The 21782-nt window shown below is 32.9% G+C and overlaps 1 protein-coding gene across 1 annotated transcript in view; it reads left to right on the top strand.

Annotated features, from left to right (window-relative positions):
* The first annotated feature begins 950 nt into the window (after positions 1–950).
* The window catches only part of LOC142334185 (serine protease inhibitor-like), a 267470-nt gene continuing 246638 nt past the window's right edge, over positions 951–21782 (top strand). The window contains exon 1 of the mRNA XM_075382002.1: positions 951–1043. The gene's annotated coding sequence lies outside the window, so the exon portion shown is untranslated. The remainder of the gene's footprint in view (positions 1044–21782) is intronic.

Here is a 21782-nt window from a genome sequence, read left to right as displayed (position 1 = left end):
AACCAGCTATATGAGTAATATTGTTTTTTAATAAATAACAATAGCATATATATTACAGGACATAACGTAAAATAAAATAATGGTAATAAAAATATTTATTACTTCAGATAAAATAAAAAAACAAATTTAAAATCCATCATCAAAAAATATATTAAAGTATTTTTAAAAACCACTTTACGATTTCTTTTAGTTCTAACTTTTTAAAGTAGTCACTAAATTGGAAACAACTACGATTAATCTGTTAAGCCTTAATGTAGCTGATTTCATAAAATCGATTGAAGTTTACACATATTTAGGCCAACAAAAAATGTACCCGTATTAATAAAAATTGTTCGCAACAATCGCATAAGGCTATAAATCTGCGTCTATATAAAAATTAGAAATATAAATACACTGAAAATACGTCTATGTCTATTACCAAGTGTGGGTAAGACTCTGGAATGCAGAAACCTCCTCCATTTTTTGAAGTCTAGCCATAATGATAAATTTCATTGCAAACTTTTCAACAAAACAGCTTCGCGTATGTAACTTATACCAGCCATAGGATCGTAAACTAAGGGGTGGAGCCACAAATATCCACCGGAAGGAATATATCACTCTCAACAGAACACGCACAAACAAGATGATGGACCCACTTTTCCTATATTAACATAGTATAATACACAACAGAATGCCACTTACAATGATAGTAATGTACGTTATCTTTGACACTTGAACTCTGCACCCACATCCATAGACCTCTAGTTAACCACAAAGAAACATCAAACAGTTTTAATACTAATTATTTATTTATGATTAAAAAAAAAATTGTAGCAGCCATATCTAATAAAACAATACTTTTTAGTTCTTCAAATTTGTCGAAACTGATATTTAAAAAAAAAAAAAATTAAAAGTACCTAGAAACATGATAAACTGTTTTCAGTAGTTATCAGTAAGTTATGTGAAAATGTAAGCAAAGGAGAATGAGATTGAAACTTGGAGAAAAAACCATACTTCATTGTTCATTTCTGCTGTATTGATTATTTAAAGTAAAATTATTTAAGGTAAATGTATTAAATATCAAATTTACTACAAAATAATTCACAATTCAAAAGCCGCTATCGAAAATTAATTAATAAATTTTAGTTTTAAAATATTATTTTTTGGTAATTGTCTATAAAGTCGTTTAAAATCTCCAGATTCCCCACAGTCATAACGTGCGTACTATATAGCATCCATCATTGTATACATCCAAAGAATCAAATACTGTCACAATCAGAGGGGCATGTAGTGCCTGAGACCATGAGATTACATTGCCTGAGACAACAGTGCCCTTACAATTCAGCGTGACCAACCAGAATAGATTTACCTCTTGAATTCATCATATACCGATGAATTACTGAGTCAGATTCATGTTTTCGAGAAATTCAAAACAAACTCGGCCTTCTTTTGGGATAACAATAAATATTTACATCCAGATTTCTCTTTTCCAACCTACTTTTTGAATATTAAAATCAGTGACCAATACTATTCTATGCTTACTAATCTAAAAAAACATTTAGATAGATTTTTAAAATATTAATTTATCAAGAGACTAAAATAATGACTGCCTTGTTATCTACCCAAACACTTTCCTTTTTAATTCAAAATCATTTTTTCTGATAAAGAGAATATCAGTACTAATTTCTTTAAAGAGCTGCCACCATTAGATTTGTGAGAAGAAACCGAAATCCGATTGACTACTTTGTTTTTAAATAAACCTGTAGCTACGGTGGCGTTAATACGTAAGTACCCTAAAATGTTTAATTTTTTATCACATCCTTTTACAATTTCGAATGTTTTTAAATTTGTATCTGAATTGAATAATTAAATAATTTTATTATAGTACTGTGTGTGGCTGGCTACATGGAATATTTTATTTTTGACTACGTATTTTTATATTATTGACAAGTTTATGTTTTGAGTCTGACATGTAATTTAAAAAAAAAAAATATTAACTGATGAGGAAAACCCTAGAAAGTGCTATTAAATGAAAAAAAACAAACAATAAGGTAAGAAGCATAATTGAATTCTGTACTGTTGGTAGAAAATTGTGTTATACTTTTAGTGTTTTTAGTAGTTAATTGAACTCCAACCATCACAGTACAACGCGTACAAAGAAAATAAAAGCTTGTGTTGGAGAAGGTCGAGACTGCATTACTACTGAACCTGAAAAGATTCACACCTATCTAATTGGACCACAATAATAGTCTATTTTATTTATACACGTTTAATTTATTAGCACTTTCATTGTTTATTAGTTATAATTCATTATTACGTAATTAGTATTAATTATTCAATAAATAAATATTGCAAAAAAAGAATTTTATTTTAAAAGTATTTTTAAACTAAAAAAATCTTAACAAGTGCTTGACTGTATATTGTATCCGTGATTACACTAAAATAAATGTATAATTATTATTGTAAAATTCTATTTTGCACAATATTTGGAATTTTTTTTATGTATAATTTTCAACTTTGACATTGGATTGAGACTAACGTGCTTTCTTGGGGCGTGGAAATCCTTTGTCAATCTATTGTGATGATTGAACGTTTGTTTCTCGTTATGATCCTTTACATGGATGTTTCATTCATCGTCATTGGCTTTCCAAGAAATTGCCGACAAACCGTCCACTTGGTGTCCAGACACTTGCTGTCTGGTCATCAAACGAGGAACAACCTTTGCTGCAACTCGATGCATGTTCAATTTTTCAGTCAAAATATCATGGCATGATCCAATTGAGATACTACCCTCTTCTGAAAGTTCTCCGACTGTCAGTCGGCGATTTACATGCACCAAACAGTTGATTTTCTGAACGTGGGTGTCATCAGTTGAGGTCGCAGGCCTTTTGGTCAAGGATCATCTTCAAATGACTGACGACCACTTTTAAATCGTGAAAATCATTTGTAACGTTGCGTACAAACCCGAGGATTGTCTCTGTAAGCTTGTTTCAAAAGTTGAAACGTTTCTGTGAAAGTTTTCCCCAGTTTCACGCAAAATTTTACGTTGTATCGTTGCCCCCATTCCAATCGTACATTACAAAAATCGCTACTAAAACACTTAAAACTCATTGCACTCAAATAACAGTAACACGAAAACTAAACGAGATATCAACAATCCACGAACATGTGGATACAGAGAAGGTTATGCGGAATATAGTGTTGCCAACCGCACGTCACAAAATATCTCCGTTGGCACGTAATTAAAAATGTTCGGTTATTTTCTGAACAGATTTAGTATCTCGATCAGATTTGAATAGGAATGGTAAGGTAGAAGTCGCAGAACCTGATTACCTTGTTTTTTTTAACAGTTCATCAAGACGTTATTTTATTTTTGAATTTCTATGTGATTTAATTATGACACAATTGTGGGTTTAAAATTGTTTTATTAAACGGATTGTTGTTATTTTTTAACAATTAGTCTTGCCACTTTTATTATCATTTGAATTCAGGGGCTTCTCTAGAAGTGAATATTGGAATGGCACATTATCGATAATTACCACTGACTGAGGAGAAAGACCAGGAATTAATTTTTCAGATGCCCACATCATGAAATTCTTGATGACGCTGTCGTGACCACTTTGTGACCGTAGTAACCGCTTTTCCAAGTTAACATCGCGGTTGGAATAAACCCTATTTTTCCTCCAGCGTGGATTATGATTAATCGATTACTTTTATTAATCACACTTTCACTCCTGCACCACAACCATATGACCACGATTTTGTCGTTGAATGTGACGTTAAAATATACGATTCGTCCAAATAAACAATTAAAGAATTTTCTTTCTGAAATCTGTCATTTTTCTTAAATATTCTATCTTCTTCCACCGGATGTCTTCTATTTCAATGAAAAGTTAACTATTATTATCAGTTGTTTTACGTACCCTAACTCTTTCAGGATAGCTGCTAGAACATTTAAACTGAATACTCTTTTTACATTCTTTGCATAATTTATTTAATATAGACAGTTCATTATGCTTCGCGTGAAACTCTTTAACCATTCTTACAACGCCTTGATCAAAACTGTCTAATCCACTCACTGGTTTTGAACGTTAATTATACTTTTTTGGTGTGATGAATGAGCACGACTGTGATTAAGATTTAAGAAGATCCTACTTTTCTTTTCGGAGTTTTTGGACTTGTGGTCTTGAAATCCCACAAGCTGCAGTGATTCTTTCTTCCAATTTGTGAGTGCATATTAAATGTTTGTCATCTTCTAATTTTCCTAACTTGATAAATTCTTTCTTCATACAATTGTATACATTATTAACATTTTACAAGCTTGACTACGGAGTGTTTTTATTCTTAACTATGGTTTTAAATTCTGCCATTGCAAAAAAAAAAAAAAACTAATAAACAATGCAAAAACATATGAATTCATTTATTCACAAAAAAAACAACTAACATGCCACACATTACAGAAGGAAACAATTATACCATTTGTACCAGGCCGCGGAAAGAACTGAACTAAATCAGTTTTTGAAAATAAAAAGTAAACATTAGTATTGAATATTAGTCAATAATGCAAAAAAAAAAAAAATACTTAGCTGTTCTATGAATACATATACAATAACTAAGCTATTAATAAATTTATATAATTTTTAAGTTTAAGGCTTATTATTTAATGTTGATATTTATTGCTATAAACATCAACAAAAATAATAAATCCATTACAACAACTGCATATAAATATAACTGAAATAAATATTTTGGTAACCTTTATTTCTGTAAAGTGGTCATTCATTTTAGGGAGGGAGTGTAATAATCTCATTAAACATAAGAGTTAGCGGTGGAGTAACGTGGATATTATCGTTGAATGGAGCTGCCATTGACGCGGTTGAAATAAACACAAATCTATGAGCGGTCGCAATCGGAATGAAGCGCCCGCTGTAGATTAATATCTGCAGAATATATTTTCCGAAAATTTTGATTGGTGAGATAATGCGATTTATTGCGCAGTTTTCCTCACCCATACTACTAATGAGTCACTTTAATGCACACATTCCTATTTGGGAATCGGATCAAATTGATCCCTAGGGAAGGGAAGAGGGTTGGAAAAGTTCCTTATAAATTCTAACTTCGTTATACTAAACAGCGAATCAGGAATTTATTTTAAAGTCAGAGACGGATTGACGTCTTGCATAGATTTAGCATTTATAAGTGCGTCATTAGCACCTAAGTACACTTTCAAGGTTCAGCACTTTTAAGTGACCATTTCCCGGTGCAAATTTCAACTCATGTCTTATCAAAAATATATCTATCCACAAAAGATGGTTGTTTGATATGGCAGATTGGACGAGCTTCTCTGCAAAATAATACTCTCCGAAACAACTGGTGTTATCGAAAATGATGTCGATGCTATAACCAATGTTATATTTGACTCGGCATCAAGATATATTCCTGGAAGATCAAGAAGCTACCCCTTCCTTCGTAGAATGATGAAATTAGTGCTTTGAATTCTATTGGTTTGCTCAAAAATAGTTTTACTGCTGACTTAGCATCACAAAATCAAACATAGGCAATGAAATGAGCATCTTTATTGCTACCTGTTGCCTCACCTATCTGAATTAAACAATTTGTCATGCACACAGGTGATAAAAAGAGAAAAAAATTAACTCATCAAATATACAATGAAAAAAAAAAATTGTAATTGTTTTTGTAGACTATGAAAGCTTATGACTTGACAAAAAATCAAAATTTGGTGTTTTGAAATATTTTGAGGGAGATGATAAGATTTAAAAAAATTTTTAAATTCAATTTATGAATAAAATTTCAGAAATCTTTCTAATTAAAAGAGAAGTCAGAGAAGGAATCCTATTAAACTATTCAAACAGTTTAATAGGACTGATGTCCTATTAAACTGTTTGGGAAAAGTGAATATACAATGTAAGAAGAAATTAGAAGAAAAATATGCAGACAGATATAACTGGGATATAAAAAATAAAATCTTGATAATTATAAGCCATTTGCAAATTATTTAGCAATCTTTTTGGTAGACACAGCAAACAGAACTTACTAAAAGAATAATGGGGAAAATTGGTTCACAAATTTCCTTTGAGAAAACCAGACTTATGACCAATATAAAAACTTCACCAAGATTTTGAAATACAAAATGTGGAAAGACCATTAGAATTGAAAATTTTAAATAGTAGGGAAATAATCCAGACAAATGGACTTGACAAAAAAGCTAACAAAACCAGAGCAAGTTAAATGGAACTGCACTACAACTGATTTCAACTGGTGAATAGCATTTTGACTGATGAAGGATATGTACAATAAAAAATAAATGTCTATAAAAACAAAACTTAAACATTACAATACGGTTTTCAATCTGAGAATGTCTATATGAAACAGAATGTTTATTTTTAACAAGTAAAGGGAAAATAGATAACTAGAAAGAAAAGAACTAGAAAGAAAGGAACATTCTGAGAAACTACTTGGACTTAAAGAAGAAGAGGGATATAGAAAAAGAAGTTCAAAGAAATATATTTTGTAATTTATAGAAAGAATTAACAAGGAAAATGGATGGCTAACATATACGATTTCTCAAGGAAAAAGAAGAATAAAGTTTCATGGACACTTAATCCTGATGCACGAGGACATATTAACTAAGAAAATATTTGAACGTTTTTACTGTAATCAAAAAACAGTTAACAAATGAATAACCGAAGTTGAAAATACATACAAGAAATGGTCATTAAAAAGACATTATGTGATAAGAAAAATTTTTAAACTAAGAGATTTTATGAGTTTCCAGTATATGGAAAAGAAGACAAATACCTCCTGGTCAAAAGAAAGAAAGAAAGAAACAATTTAGTGAAAGAATGAAAGAACACTGAAGGAAGAGAGGAGAAGGAACCACAAAGTTATTTTATGGGATTTAAAGATGGTCAAAATCAACAATAAGAAGAAGAATAAAAAGTACAGCAACTTCTTTTTTCTCCATTCTGTATAAAGAAAAGAATTGATAGAACTGGGATTTGTTAAATACTGCAAAAGAACTTCTTGCTGTGCAGTGTTTAAAGAATTATAACACCTTTCCATTGTATTTTTAATTATTCAGTTAAATTAAAAAAATAATAACTCATGGAACAACACCTATACTACCATCAGCACAATGCAAGTCAGAAATCAGTTTATGTTTTCTGTTAAGAGGACTCTGGCTTCAGAAAATTATCTTTTTTATTGAGTTTATTTCATTGACTCTCCTACAGTATAAGGAATTAAATCTCAATGAATTCAATAACCTGCTCAAGAAACGTTTTTATAGGGCAGCTACTACTTTAGGAGGAATTCCTGAATGGCTGAACTCTATAACTTTGCTTTTTTGTATATTTTGTATCCATTTTATTATGTATTTTTTAATACACTATTTTTATTGAATTAAAGCATATTATGTTTCACTGTTTGTTCTCTGTAACTTACTATTTTGTTTTTGAGCAGTTTATTTTAATATGTACTTTAAGTGATCTGATTCTCTTCATATTGTAATTGTTTTTTTGAGATGTTATTTGGTGAATGGTTTACTCTGCTGGATCAGTGGGCAACTATTCCAAGTAAGACTGTAAATTGCTTTTGTTAAATGTGATGATTTGCAGTACAGTAGAACATCTCAGAGAGTAATATCTAGAAATTTAATCCTTCATTTTTTTATTTTTTCCTGTTTAGCCTCCGGTACCATTTAGATAATTCTTCAGAGGATGAATGAGAATGATATGTATGAGTGTAAATGAAGTGTAGTCTTGTACATTCTCAGTTCGACCATTCCTGAGATGTGTGGTTAATTGAAACCCAACCACCAAAGAACACCAGTATCCACGATCTAGTATTCAAATCCATGTAAAAATATCTGGCTTTACTAGGACTTGAACGCTGTAACTCTCGACTTCCAAATCAGCTGATTTTGGAAGACGCGTTAACCACTAGATCAACCCGGTGGGTTTAGAAATTTAATACTATAAGCTATAAAGTAAACTATCAGTTACTAAAGAAGGTACATTCAATGGATCAGTTTTCAAAGACCATAAAAATTAGAAACACCAGGTGAACTTCAGTATACTGCTAGCATTCTTAGTGCCTAATGCCACAGCAATCAGTGTCTTAAGAAAACTATAAAAAAATGGAACTCAGAAAACAGCAATGTAATTTCCATCTTGTAATTTTAAAAATGCTCCTATTATACAGTTTTACAGTATGCCAATAAAAAATAGGTTTGTATAAACAAATTCATTAAATGAAAAAATGTTGTCATTTATTATACTAATTATCCTAACTATATTAACATAAATATATAAGTAACAGTACTTTTTTATTCCAGAAGATAAGATGACACTAACAATAAAAGGAAACATCCATTTACTTGAAGAATTAAACTGGTTAATATTTTTTTCTATGGCAGCTTGAAGACTAGCTAGTTTTGTAAACTTTTGACATTCCAAGCCACTAAATAAATTACTGTTAGAGGCATTTTCCTTTTCATTACACCTAAACTGGTAGAGATTATCTTATAAATTTTGAGAGAAGATAATTTATTATACATTTTTTAGAATCATTTTACATTTATTATAAATTTTGAAAAAATAACTTCATTTATCTACAATTTAATTTTTTTATGGTTCTTATGTTAAGACATTAATGAATTTAGGTAAAGAAATGGAGCCTTTTAGCTTTTTCGACTGCAACTTGGCCATTGTTTATTGTACAAGAATAAGATAAGAACCACTCTAAAGTTAACTTAATCAAGTTTATTATAAGCAGTTCTTACGGAGAAGAAAATTGAGAAAGTAGATAATTAAATTTGGTTTTTTAAAAGGGAGTCAAAAAGTATTTCAAAAACTGGTACATAATATATAAAATAGTTACATGACTGGCAACAAAACAATAAAAAAATATGTAGATTTCAATCTTTATCTTTCACCATGGAATATTATTTTCATAATATTGTTATGTTCAAGGAAAGAATTTTCTTTCTTTAATAAGGTAAAAAATCTCTAAAATTAAGGAATTTAGTAACTCTTTTCTTTATTTTGTGTATATTCAAACAGGATGCAGCTTCAAAGATAAAATGATTACTTAAAGCCTTCAGGCAACACAGTCAGCATTTACTATTTCATAGACACAAATCAAAAATAATGTTGATGTTCTACAAATACATAAAAAAGAATGGTTCTTAACACATTCAGATGTTATGAAATACATAGACACAAAATAATGCTGTACTAAATGATCAGACAAAATTCAAATCCAGAATATTTTTTTACTACATTCTATAAACATTTCTAACAGAAAAATTATTGCCAGCAATGACATCTCCAGATGTCAGGCTAAGAACAATAGCCTGATTGTTCACTGATGATAGCAGTTTCAATCACAAGGGGAACTAAAAATATTTTGAAATAAGTCAATAAAAACAATTTGGTTCAGTTGTTTACTTAAAAAATGTATTATACTTTTAAACAAATTTCATCTCAATAAAACGTAGTATGAATAAAAGAATTTCAGCTACTGATGTTGAGGTCACCAGCCAAGTAACTCACATTAATGTAAGTAATGTTACCTTATAACACATGAAAAGCAAACTTATGCTATGAATATAACCTAGTATAATAAGTCCTGGTTGACCATATTCACCTGTATTGTAATACCAATAAAAATGTCATACTAGGCTTTTTTATGCTGCAAAGATTAATGAAAACATGATGAAATACAGACATCAAGATATCCTAGTTAGATTCATTAAATTCATCAGTTTTCATAACTGGAATGCCATCAATTTAATTTAAAGCATGTAATCATTCTCCTTGTTTTGAAATTTTGTTTAAAATGTCACAATAAAGATCTCTTTTCTGCTATGTAATTTTAAAATTATCAAAACTTTTATGCAGTTTTGAAGAGGCCAAACTTTTAAGTGGCGTTAGGTTCTATACTTAGTTTAAGTACAAATAGCTTTCATAAAGAAAAATGTCTAAATACTTGAAATTATATGTTTCCAGATCTTTTTGGGCTTGCTTGGTTAGTGGTTAGTAGTGCTATTGTTAACAGCTCTCGTTTTGAACTGATAAATGATTTTGTTTATAAGTGAATCTTATATATGATCTGTGTTACGTGTTTGTTCAATTACCATGTTGTTTTGATAAAACATAATTGTTTTAAATTTTATACTGTTTGCACGTATAAGTTTGTGGATTTTAAATGTTAATTTTAAAATTTCTATGTTGCAGTTTACAATATGTTTTTATTTATCTCTGGTTTTATTTCATAAGCATACAATTTAACCTAGTTCAAGTTAAAATTATCTGAAGTTGTATTTGTTCTTTATATAAGTAGTTGAATGTGGCCAATGTAATAGTTCCAAATTAATCATATCTTGTCATCCATATCACTATTTTTAAAATTACTATAATTTACTGTAACTATTTCATAAATTGTTAAAGCCTTATTTTCCATTAATATATAGCAGTGTGCAAATTAATCCAAACACAGGGAATTTTTTGTTTACTTCTATGTTACGCTGCTTGACCACACCCATTCTTAAAATTATCTAAGTAATGCGAAAGTTATTGTTCTTAGGTTATTTAGCAATTTTCATGTAATAAATAGTGTTCTATGAAAGTTTATTTTTTTTTTTACAAAATCATATTTTCATGTTTTTTGTTTTGTGTGTCTTGAATATATAATAATGGACATAATTCCAAGAAAGTGATTGAAAATTGTTTTTCTTTCTGAGCCTACCAGTAAGACACAACATCAAATAGCTTCTGAGTTTGGTGTTGGACTAGGGACTGTGAATACTATTTTAAAACAATTTAAATAAACTGGTTTCTTTTCACCTAAAATTTAAAGCAAATGTGGCCGAAAAAGGAAAACTACTCTTAACACAGGATCAGGTTATTAGTGAAAAAAAATATGGTTAATCCAAAATTATCTGCTGAGGACTGAAATCAAGAATTAGCAGCTAGAACAGATATGGCAATAGTAGATGCTAACTTCTTACAGCTCTGTGCAAAAAAGAAAAGGCTCTTGTGAGCCAAAGCACATGCTAAGTGGACCAAAGAAGACTGAAAAGATGTTATGTTTTCTGACAAGTCATATTTTTATGTGACTTTTAAACCTTATTTAGTTTTATTATTTTAGTGTTATTTTACCTATTTATTAAAGAAAATTATGGGCGATGATAACCCACAGGCGTTTTTCGCCCCCAAACAAAAAAAGAAGAAAAAAAAAATTTTTATGTTCATAATTTAAACATTTTAAATTCATTTTTATGGGTTCATACATTAGAAAAGCATCTTATTAAGGTATATATGTTAAGGACATATTAAGGTTCTGAAAAAAAGAGTTATAATACAACTTCAAAACAATTCCCACAAGGCAAAGGAGTGTTCCAACAAGATTTGATGCCATGCCATACTGCCAAAAATGTGGAAACATTTTTCAAAGAATGAAACATTTAAGTGCTCCTGTGGCCAGGCAACTCCCCAGACTTAAACCCAATTGAAAATGTTTGGGCATTAGTCAAAAAAACGACTCTCAATAATGAATTGTACCACAAAAATTGACCTCGTTAAAGCAATAATATAACTTTTACTGGTAATGCAAAATAATCGAATTATTGGTTTCATGATGAAGAATTAAAAAAAAATGTAGCAAACTTGTTGAATCATGTGCTTAAAGTGATCTGATAAAGAACATATTAATTACTTGGTATTCACAAACTGTACAGGTATGATTTTTCTAAATAAAATTGCTTTTTATTTGAACAACATCTGTGTCTAGATTAATTTGCACACTACTGTAATTTATCACTTTCATAGATATTTCTGAATTTTGAATAAAATGTTTAATAAATATTCCAATATTGCAAAAGATAAATTGCTTACTGGTAAAGATATCTAATAAAAATAAATGCTTACTTTGCTACAACACCACATTTTTTTTGTCCTGCTTGCCATAGAATATCGCTTAAAGCATGTGTAAGTGAGATATTTTCTTCATGAGTTGTTGGACAAAATGGAAGTGGGCAAATTGTAGCAGTGTCAGAATCAAATAATAAAACTTTCAAAATAAATTCTTGAACAGTAGCTAAGGTACAACACTAGGTCCCCTCTGTAAAGAAAATAGATATTAAATTTTAAATATTAATTTTTTGTTAAATAATTCAATACATGTAATTTACTAGCAATTTTCATAAGTAAAAAATAGCTCTAGGTTAGAAAGGAATTACATTTGAAAGGAAATTTAAAAGTACTTGGTTTTCTGCTGTATTTATTAAGCTATAATTTAAACAACAAGAAACACTTCAATTTTTTTAGAATAGAAAAACACAAAAATATTTATGTTGAATTTTAGTAATACTGTTTGGTAGTTCCAGATCCTATTACTTTGATAAAAAAATTCTATAAGATATGTAGTAGATTTCAAAAGATGAATTTTTTCTATCAATTATCAGTTTTCTAGTCAATTCTACAACTATTTCAGTAGTTTAATATTATTTTTGGTCACTCTAATGCTGGCTACACCTAGATGGTAGTCACTAATCCACTAACACTTCAAAGAAATTGTTAACATTATTATCAAGAAAAACTTATCTTTGACTTAATCACTATAAAATTCAGTTAATTAATTTTGAGTAACTTGTGTCTTGTACTGAAACATACTCTCAAAAAATATTTAATTTTATATTCTCTAATTTTTTTAATTTTATTAAATTTTTAATAACACCCTAAGCAAATAAAATAAAATATGTTTTAAATGTTCATCAAAAGGAGGAAGGCCCAGCTAATATGTGCCAAAAAAAAAAAATATTTAGGTTATGGTGAAGATTCATTTTTGAATACTCAACAGTCTTCATCTTTTCTTATATATACTTGACAAGAAATCCATCCAATGTTGACCCTCTGTTCTGTAAGTTTTTTAGCTGGCCTTATGACATAATCAGAATGGCTCTTTGCGTTGAAGCGCAGGCAGGACGAAGTGATTATACCCTGAATTCTTTCTCGTGACTTTTAACATTAGCCACCGCCCTTCTATCTGCTAATTCATCCGTATCATCATCAATGTCGCACACATGCACTATTGTCCGACGATCTGTCCTGGATTGTGTGGAATCTTGTAAGTCTTCGGCCTTTGCGTGTAGAACGTTCTTAACTGACTCTGCCGCTTTCATATTTTTCAACCTAATGTACATTTTTTCCTGGCTTCCTTTTTAGGTGAAAGGACATCATTGATGTCGTCAGATGATTCTCATTCTTTCATCGATTTTAGTAACTCTGAGTACGAACAGCCTGCTGATTTTATGACCAGTGTTTTACCATTCTGATTCCCTGGTTTTACTACTTCTATGGTCTTTTTACCTTCTGGTACCGCCTTCTCCAATTTGAAGAAAAAACCCTTTTTACGGAGGGTCCAAAAATGTTTTTACCAAAATCCGAGGTTGGATTTGGAGGGGGTCGGGGTTTTTTTTGAGGGGAGCAGGGGATAGGAAAGGTCCCAGTTCGGATAGAATCGGGAGGACTTGGATTGTGGATGGAAAATAAGAGAAAAAATGGGAAAATCAAGATAGTTCAGGGTGTGCTGTTTGCATTCTGTGGCTGCTGCGTAGCTTAGTTCAAGTTAGACTCAACGTTTGCTACAGTACTCAGATAGGGCGGAGATTTCTGCGACACTTATCCACTTCACCGTGGCGAAGAGGTGACAATGACGTCTGGTCTTAAGACCTCTTGACTAGTAAGGGGATACTCCCTAGTCCTAGTTGCATTCTTTTCAGAACAAGGGCAGTAATCCGTGGTTGTACCCTTATAACCGATCCAGAAGCGGCTAATAGATACAAAGAGTGACAGGAGATATAGAAGGTCACCAGCTGTCCTTGGCTCGCTGTGGACAGTCGTCACATTTGTGGGCTTGCCCAAATTTAATTAGTAGGAGGAAGAGAGCGAGATGTCGAAATCCCATGATAGTGAGGCTAGGGTAACTCCAGCCATGCTAGAGGACCAGCTGTTAGGCCTGGACGGAAGAGGAGAGCGAAACTTTTCCTGTTCTCGAGTTTAGAAGACGGAGGCTCGGATATGTAAGTTGGGCCATCCACCTGCGAAGTGAAAGGCGATCCGTTGGTCGAGGATTTCAAGGCGGCATAGGACAGACCTGGCAGTTCTGTTGCGATTTTGGCTGCAGCGCAGCAATGTTTAGAAAATCTTCTGGATTTCCTTGACAGTCCCGCAGCGTCAGTGTAGGGGCGAGGACCAGGATTTTGCCACGTGTAGGGCATGTTAGGGGAATTCTCTCTGCTTTGGCAGACGGTGGAAAAGTTGGCCTCCAGGTCTACGGAGGTCAAGGTAGTTCAGGTTCCGGCGCCTGCTCCCAAACAGCTGAAGCGTTACGCTAACGTTGTGAGGGACAAGCGGGAAACTAGTCATGCCTCAAAGCAGCCCGAAGTGTTATTTGTGAATAAGGCTGAAGGGGTCTACTAAAACTAGTAGACAACTCGAAGAGGATTTTTAGATTGCTCTTCGTAGTAACCGGAAAAAACTCGACTGAATTCAAGAAAGAGTGTAGGTTACTCTTTAAGACTGGTAAGGGTGATGTCCAGCGGTATCACGGCGTTTTTAAACTTAGCGCTGGTCTTTTTAAGAAGTTTGTGTCTAAGGGTATGTTGTATGTCGATTTAGCGTCCTATAGGGTTAAGGAGCACGTGGATGTTCAAAGGTGCTTCAAGTGCTATTGTTTTGGCCGCAGAATCAAATTTTGTAAGTATGCGTCGGTCTTCGCACATTGTGGCGGAGAAGGTCGCTTGTGACCTTCTCCGCCACAAAATATAGATAGTCATCGCGCTTGTGCGATGACTATCCGCAGAAAGCCTCGGCTTCATCTTGCATCAACATTAAAGGTTACGCAAAGAGCGCAAACATTCGGTCAACAGTAAGGACTGTGGCTGTTACTTACGTGCAGCAGAATTGTATTTCAATTCCTTGGATAGTTAATATACTTCTTTAAAGCTTGATGTTTGTACGTATTGTTAGGTGAATTGGTGTTGTGAGTCTCGGGGTTGCTTTTCGCAACGCCCATTAAAAACTGAGTGGTCTACCAGGTCATGCGGATTTTTAGTTTTCTGTATTATTGTGATCCATTCGCTCTTCGGTGCGGAGGGCCGTAGAGTTTAGGCTTTTATGGGATGCCAAATCGCTTCTTTGGCAACAGTTAGGTGGTGACTGTGGGCATTTCCGGCGGGATGTGACTCTGATTGCAGGGTTGCTTTCGCATCGAAATCGAATGGATCTATGCTTTTCTTTGCGATAGTCTCAGTTTTCGACTGAGTGCTATAGTTTACTAGTTGTGAGACCTGGAAGAGTTTCTAATCTCCCTGCGGTTTCTACTACTGTGATTCTGCTATACATTTTTGACTACTTACTTCTCCTTATAACCTGCACTGGCGTCTGAGGGTACTGTGTCATGGTTAGTGTCCCGGGTGGTTAGGGTTTCGCCTTGGCAGTTCGATTGGCCAGAGGTAGGCGTGGTTAGCATCGTGCTTCGGTTAGAGTAGTTTAAAGTTTCAATGGGGGAGAGTGATTTTCACTCTCTCGGGTGTGATTTATACTGACTTAGCATGGCGTCTTGTTGAATTGGAGTACACATTTGTTAAGGGGCAAATAAATTAAATGTTGGTTGCGATCAACCTAGCTGAAAATTCAAGCGGTCCTCAAAGTGTAAGCTGAAGTGGGAGACTAGAGTTATACTCGGCTCACGAACGGACCAGACCTGGGATCCTCTGGGACATTTATTTTATTTTATTCCCGCTAATAGTACTCCAATTATTAATTAATTATAACGATATGCCGTCTTGGCAATGAAATTTGGTTGAATTTGTTATGCTGTCGTGGCATAAACATGTTTTTGCAATCGTTTGTAAAGTGGGTACTTACGGTTGTAGGTGATGATAGAACTTGAAGAGCTAGGCGCCGGGTCTTTCAATTCAGCATAGCTTAGTTCTTGAGGGCTGCGTGGTAGATGTCTGATGTCTTCTTTGAAGGCAAACTTGACGAGGGCGAAATTTACCGATGTGGATATCTCTCGGGGCATCTGTATTGGAGACATCTTACGAGGCCGGACTGACCACTGTGGAATGCAAGCAGTTTGAGGACAAGAAGATATCCTCCGATTAAGCCACTCATGGCTAGAAACGGAGGGGGTGGAGTAGCAACCAGTTACGCTGCGAGGCCATTTTGCTTCTCCCTCGGAAGAGGAATTGAGATTTTGTAGACGAAAGATGGAAGCTATCGGCGATCTTGGACGCTGTCATTAATCCAAGATGGCGGTGGTCGGCGATCTAGGATTAGTGACGACAGTACCACAATTAGCTATTACAATCGTCTGCTGTGACATGTGACGTCATAGCATTGTGTGCGAGTGTTTTGTGTGTGTGTGTGTGTGTATGTGTGACACACACACACGGGTGGGTGTGCGTGTGTGAATAAAGATTTTAGACGTACCTCGAGGATGATCCTGGTCGTTGTGACCGTCGTACTGAGAGGCGTCACCATGTCGTTGAGCTTGTAGCTGTTGCACCGGGAGGCGTCACCTTGCCGGTTAGTACGTCGTCGTCGTGGGTCGAGTACCGGCAGTCGGTGCGTGTGTGTGGTCGAGGATTATCCTGATGGTCGTGGTTGCTGCACCGGGATATGTGTATGTGTGTGTGCGTGGGTGATGATCTCGTTGTGGCACTAGCATCGGTAGTTAGTATCTGTGTGTACTTGTGCGTGCGTGCGTCATCGGAACAGCTGAACGGCAGAGGAAATGTTTACGGTGCAAAGTTCAGCGTGCGAGTGGGAAGAACAGCTGACGAACCCAACCTATGGTGGTGGAGTGATCGCGATGGAGTGACGGTAGTGGGAAACACGTGTGCTGGGTTTGACCAATTGCAGCGCTCCGTTTCGGATCGCCGCATGCGCACAAGCTGATGAGCACGTACGCAAAACGTGCGCGATCTTCGGACAACAACAATTGTGTACGTGCGACCTCGAACGTCATCCCCCGCCGTTTGTTGACAGCCCACGCGAGAATATAATTTGACAACGGATAAATCCAATATCAATTACATTACGGGCCTTAGAACCGTACATCCAATAACTATTAGTTTAAATAAATTAAAACAATAGACGTATATTATTTATTTCATGTGGGTTTAGAGTGTTTTTGTTTTATCAAGCAGTAGTGGAACATGAAAACATCTTCATGATACTTCTTTACAAAACCATGATGTCATGAATAATGAACAACAAACGCAGATGATGGATATTGATAAACTTGCACACGAAAACATATCTACCAGTGGGAGGGGTAATTGGTTACTGAACTACATGTGAATAATTATAAAGACTTTTCAGGAAACTCAGTTATAAATGTGAAACTCGTTTTCTTCTGTAAGTTTATCAGTACCCATCATCTACGTTTGTTGTTCATTACTCATGACGTCAAGGTTTTGTAAAGAAGTATCATGAAGATTTTTTCATGTTCTGCTACTGCTTGGCTCTGAGTTTCGCATACATAAAAGTTCCACCCCTGTTATAGTTGTGAAAATTACTAAAAAAAAAAAAAAAAACAATTGAAATTTTGTTAACACTACTTCTCACTATTTGTAACATAATCTAGTAGTAGATAAATCTAATATCAGATCATGACACGGTTCTTGAAACCACTGCATTCAATAATTTAATAACTATTGATAGTTTTAAAACAATAGTTATACATTATTGTATGGGGTTTTAAAGTGTCCTTGTTTTGTGTGTTAACGAGTTTGTGTTTTATGTGTAATGTGTTGTAGTCCTAAAAAGGACTATTTTTTCACATTTTCTTTAGAAGTATCTTCATTTGAAGACGACATTGTAGGTTTCCCCTACAATCCCTTTAAATATTACCTTTCCCTTCAATTCCACAAGCTCTCTTATCTAATAGTCGTCTGAGCGTTCGGCGAACCGCTTTGGTAGAAATATTTTACGTACTTCTACTTCTTATCAAATTGTTCAAAGAATATAATCCCCGTATTTAGTTTTTATTTTTTCCATCGATAAAATATCATACTTTTATCAATATCTAATTCACCAAAACTTGTGATCTCAGTATACCTGGTGGATGTCTTGCATTAATGTTCTCAATGAAGCTTTGATGTGCATATCTTTCTTGATGTACGTGCGTTCAAGTTAACAGACAGTGACAGGATGATACTAAAACGAATCTCGTATACTCTTACGTATCCCCTCCTACAATGTCTACTCATTCTCTCGACCTCGAACATGTTTTAACAGGAATCTTCTCCTCCACTCTAACATAAACGATTATTGATAAAAGCCTTCATGTCACCTTAGTAGTATGTTTTGTTTACATTGAAGCACACCCCCGACCGAGCTCCCTGTGCTTGATTGTAAACCGGTTATTCAAACACATTAAAGAATCCACCAAGGTCTCTTTTTTTCACGAGTCAACTGCCACTTTTATTCTCACCACGCAAGCGTCTCTCTACTGCAAAAAGCATACCAAAACCCGACTCTGTTTTTTTTTTTATAATCGATTCCAATAAATTGATCCAGAACCCGAGGTGGTCGAGAACCTTTCTCGATTTCAATGAATTGATCCAGAACCCGAGTATTACATTAAAGATGATTGATCCAGTACACGAGTAAATTATTCAATACATTAAAATAAAAAAAACAAATAATTAAAATTTCTACTTATGAAGTTTGTTTTATTACTTTTCCGGTTTTTCAATACATTAAAGATGATTGCACAATACTCGTTAAATATAACACATGATGTCATGGGGAATCCCCAACTTGTTTATATTCCTATATAAGTAAATGTTAACATCAATAACACATCATTATTAACATTTTTAAAATTATAATAAGAATTAAAAAAAAAAAACATGATCTTTGAACGAATTGATAATGCTAGTTTATTTTGTTATAAAAATCTGTCTAACAAGTATGATTTAATTACATTTTTACACAATACAACAGATGATATTGAACAATTATATAAAAAAAATACTTCTTATCCATTTACTATAGAATTAAATTGTGAATATATTAAAGATGTTTTTATTTGATGTGGGAAAAATCTTTATAAATCAAAGAACTTGGAAAAAAAAAAATTTTTCGTGGAAAATAAGATGTCTATTGAATGATTTAATTGAACAATATTTTGAAATGAAACACAAACTAAATAAAGAAATATCTGTTTCTGAATTGATGTTGCATATTCAAATACCAGATACAAAACAAGCATTGGATGTTTCTTTAATAAAACACTCGTGGAATGTTGGTGAAAAAAATTTTGTAGATATTTATGAATTTTTAATGGATATGAAAGAAGTGGTATTTAACGCTATAAGATTGCAAGTTGAAAAGTATAAAGCAGACAGTATTAAATATTATTTAGTTCTTAATTTAGAGATGAAAAAATGTGTGGGTGATAAATGCGATTTTTCTACAGTTAGCTTGCACAGGAGCACTCGATTTGCTTTAAATGTGTGTGAAAATCCAACCGTTTTGAATGAACAGTATTTACAAGCCTATGAAAAAATTAACGAATCTTTTGAAAGATTTATTCAAATGGGAAGTGGATGAGCTATGAATAAAATATTAAGCTTGGATCTCTCAATGTCAGAATTTGATCCATTATATGGTGGTAATAGTACATATTTTAAAACAGCAAAAGCTCTATTAAAAAAAACACGCTCTAATAAATGTACAAAATGATGATGATAAATGTTTTTTATGGTCTATTCTAGCACTTCTATTTCTAGCAATAATAATAATAAGTATCGGGTTTCATCCTATAAACAATTTGAAAATCGATTAAACATGAAAGTAATAGAATATCCTGTTTGTGTTAAAGATATTGATAAATTTGAATCGGAAAACCCAAATATTGGTGTAAATGTCTTGTGTTATGATATCGAAGATGACGAAGAATCGTTTAATCCTAATGATATATATATATAAAACGTATGAATAATAATCTATAAAATGTCGTTTGGTTATTGTTATTAAATTAATTCGCTCCCATTATACTCTAATAAATATAACAAATGAATATAATGATTTATCAAGGATGTTTAATGGTAATAATAGAAGTCGTAGAAAATGAGAATATTGCCCCTATTGTTTGTATTGTTTTAAATCTTGATCAAGTGAAAGGGAAGCTAAACATATTGAAAAGCTTGCAAAACATATTGAAAATTGTAAACAAGGAAAGGTTCAGAGAATTACAATGCCAAAGGAATGAATTGGTGAAAGACGAAGAAATGTAGTATCGTTTAAAGACTATTCTTCAACATTACAGGTGCCGTTTGTTATATATGCAGATTTCGAATCGTTTATAATTCCAAACCCCGAACCGGGTATACAAAAACACATAGCCATAAACCATCTGGATATTGCTATGTAATTATCGACTAAAACCATCGTATTGTCGATGCGAAATTATACAGGGCCACTACAGAAAATGACAAGGTAGTTGAAAAGTTTCTCTTTGATTTATGTAATAAATACGAATATTTTAAAAAGGAATTGTTAAATAATAAAGAGTGTATTATGAGTGAAACAGATACAAGAAAAATTTGAAAATGATACAAAATGTGTTATATGTGGAGATGAGCTTATTGTGAACCGTGTAAGACACCATTCACATACAAATGGTAAATTTATTGGACCGGCCCATGAAAATTGCAATTTAAATTGTAAACACGCAACATTTATTCCAGTTGTATTTCATAATTTACGCGGTTACGATTCACATCATATTGTATTGACGTTGAATGAATTGTAGGATAAATTAGAAATTTCTTGTATTGGCAAACAACAGTGAAAAACTTGTATCTATAACACTCAAGAATGAAATATCATACTGATTTATAGATTCGTACCAATTTCTATCTTATAGCTTAGATGAATTGGTTTTATTTATTTTTTTGCTTGTGGGCAATAAACGCCTAAGCGTTGTCCGATCTCTTTATGGACAATGTATGACGCAACCGTTACCAGTAGATGGATTCTGTTGGTGTAATGAAAATGATCTCGAATATTTGTCTACAAATGTGCAAAATGTAAAAGGAAATTGGTTATATATTGGAAGGTGATTTAACATACCCTCAACACTTGCACGAAACACATAGAGATTATCCACTTGCGCTAGAGAGAAAATCCATCGCCAATAGTATGCTTTCTCTACTTCTTTCGGATGAAAAATGTGCACCGTGTATAAAACTATTGTGCACTCTGGAAAATAAACTCAAATACCTCATACATTATAGAACGTTAAAATTGTATCTTCAACAGGGAATGGTGATGACGAAAATACACCGAGCCGTTGGTTTTAGGCAATCTCCATGGATGAAAAATTACATTTGGAAAAATTTCTATGCATGGAGTCGCGCAGATGATCTGACTGAAAAAATGTCTATAAACTATTAATCAACAGTGTTTATGGTAAAACAATTGAACATGTAAGAAAGCAAATCGATATGCAATTAATCAACAATAAATTAAAATTTAAAAAATTAAATGCCAGCCCGAGAGTAAAACAATATTACAATTATGGAAACAATGTGGTTGGAATAACATTGTTGAAAAAAAAAATATTTAAACAAATCCATATATGTTGGTTTAACAGTGACGGATTTGGCAAAACTAATCATGTACGATTACCATTATAACCACTTTTTACCTAAATATGGCCATGAAAACATAAAACTGCTAATGACAGATACAGATTCG

Source organism: Lycorma delicatula, chromosome 1 (assembly GCF_047948215.1).
Source record: "Lycorma delicatula isolate Av1 chromosome 1, ASM4794821v1, whole genome shotgun sequence".
Taxonomy (NCBI): Eukaryota; Metazoa; Arthropoda; class Insecta; order Hemiptera; family Fulgoridae; genus Lycorma; species Lycorma delicatula.
Note: the sequence above shows the minus strand (reverse complement) of the source record. Positions and strands in the feature narration are given on the sequence as shown.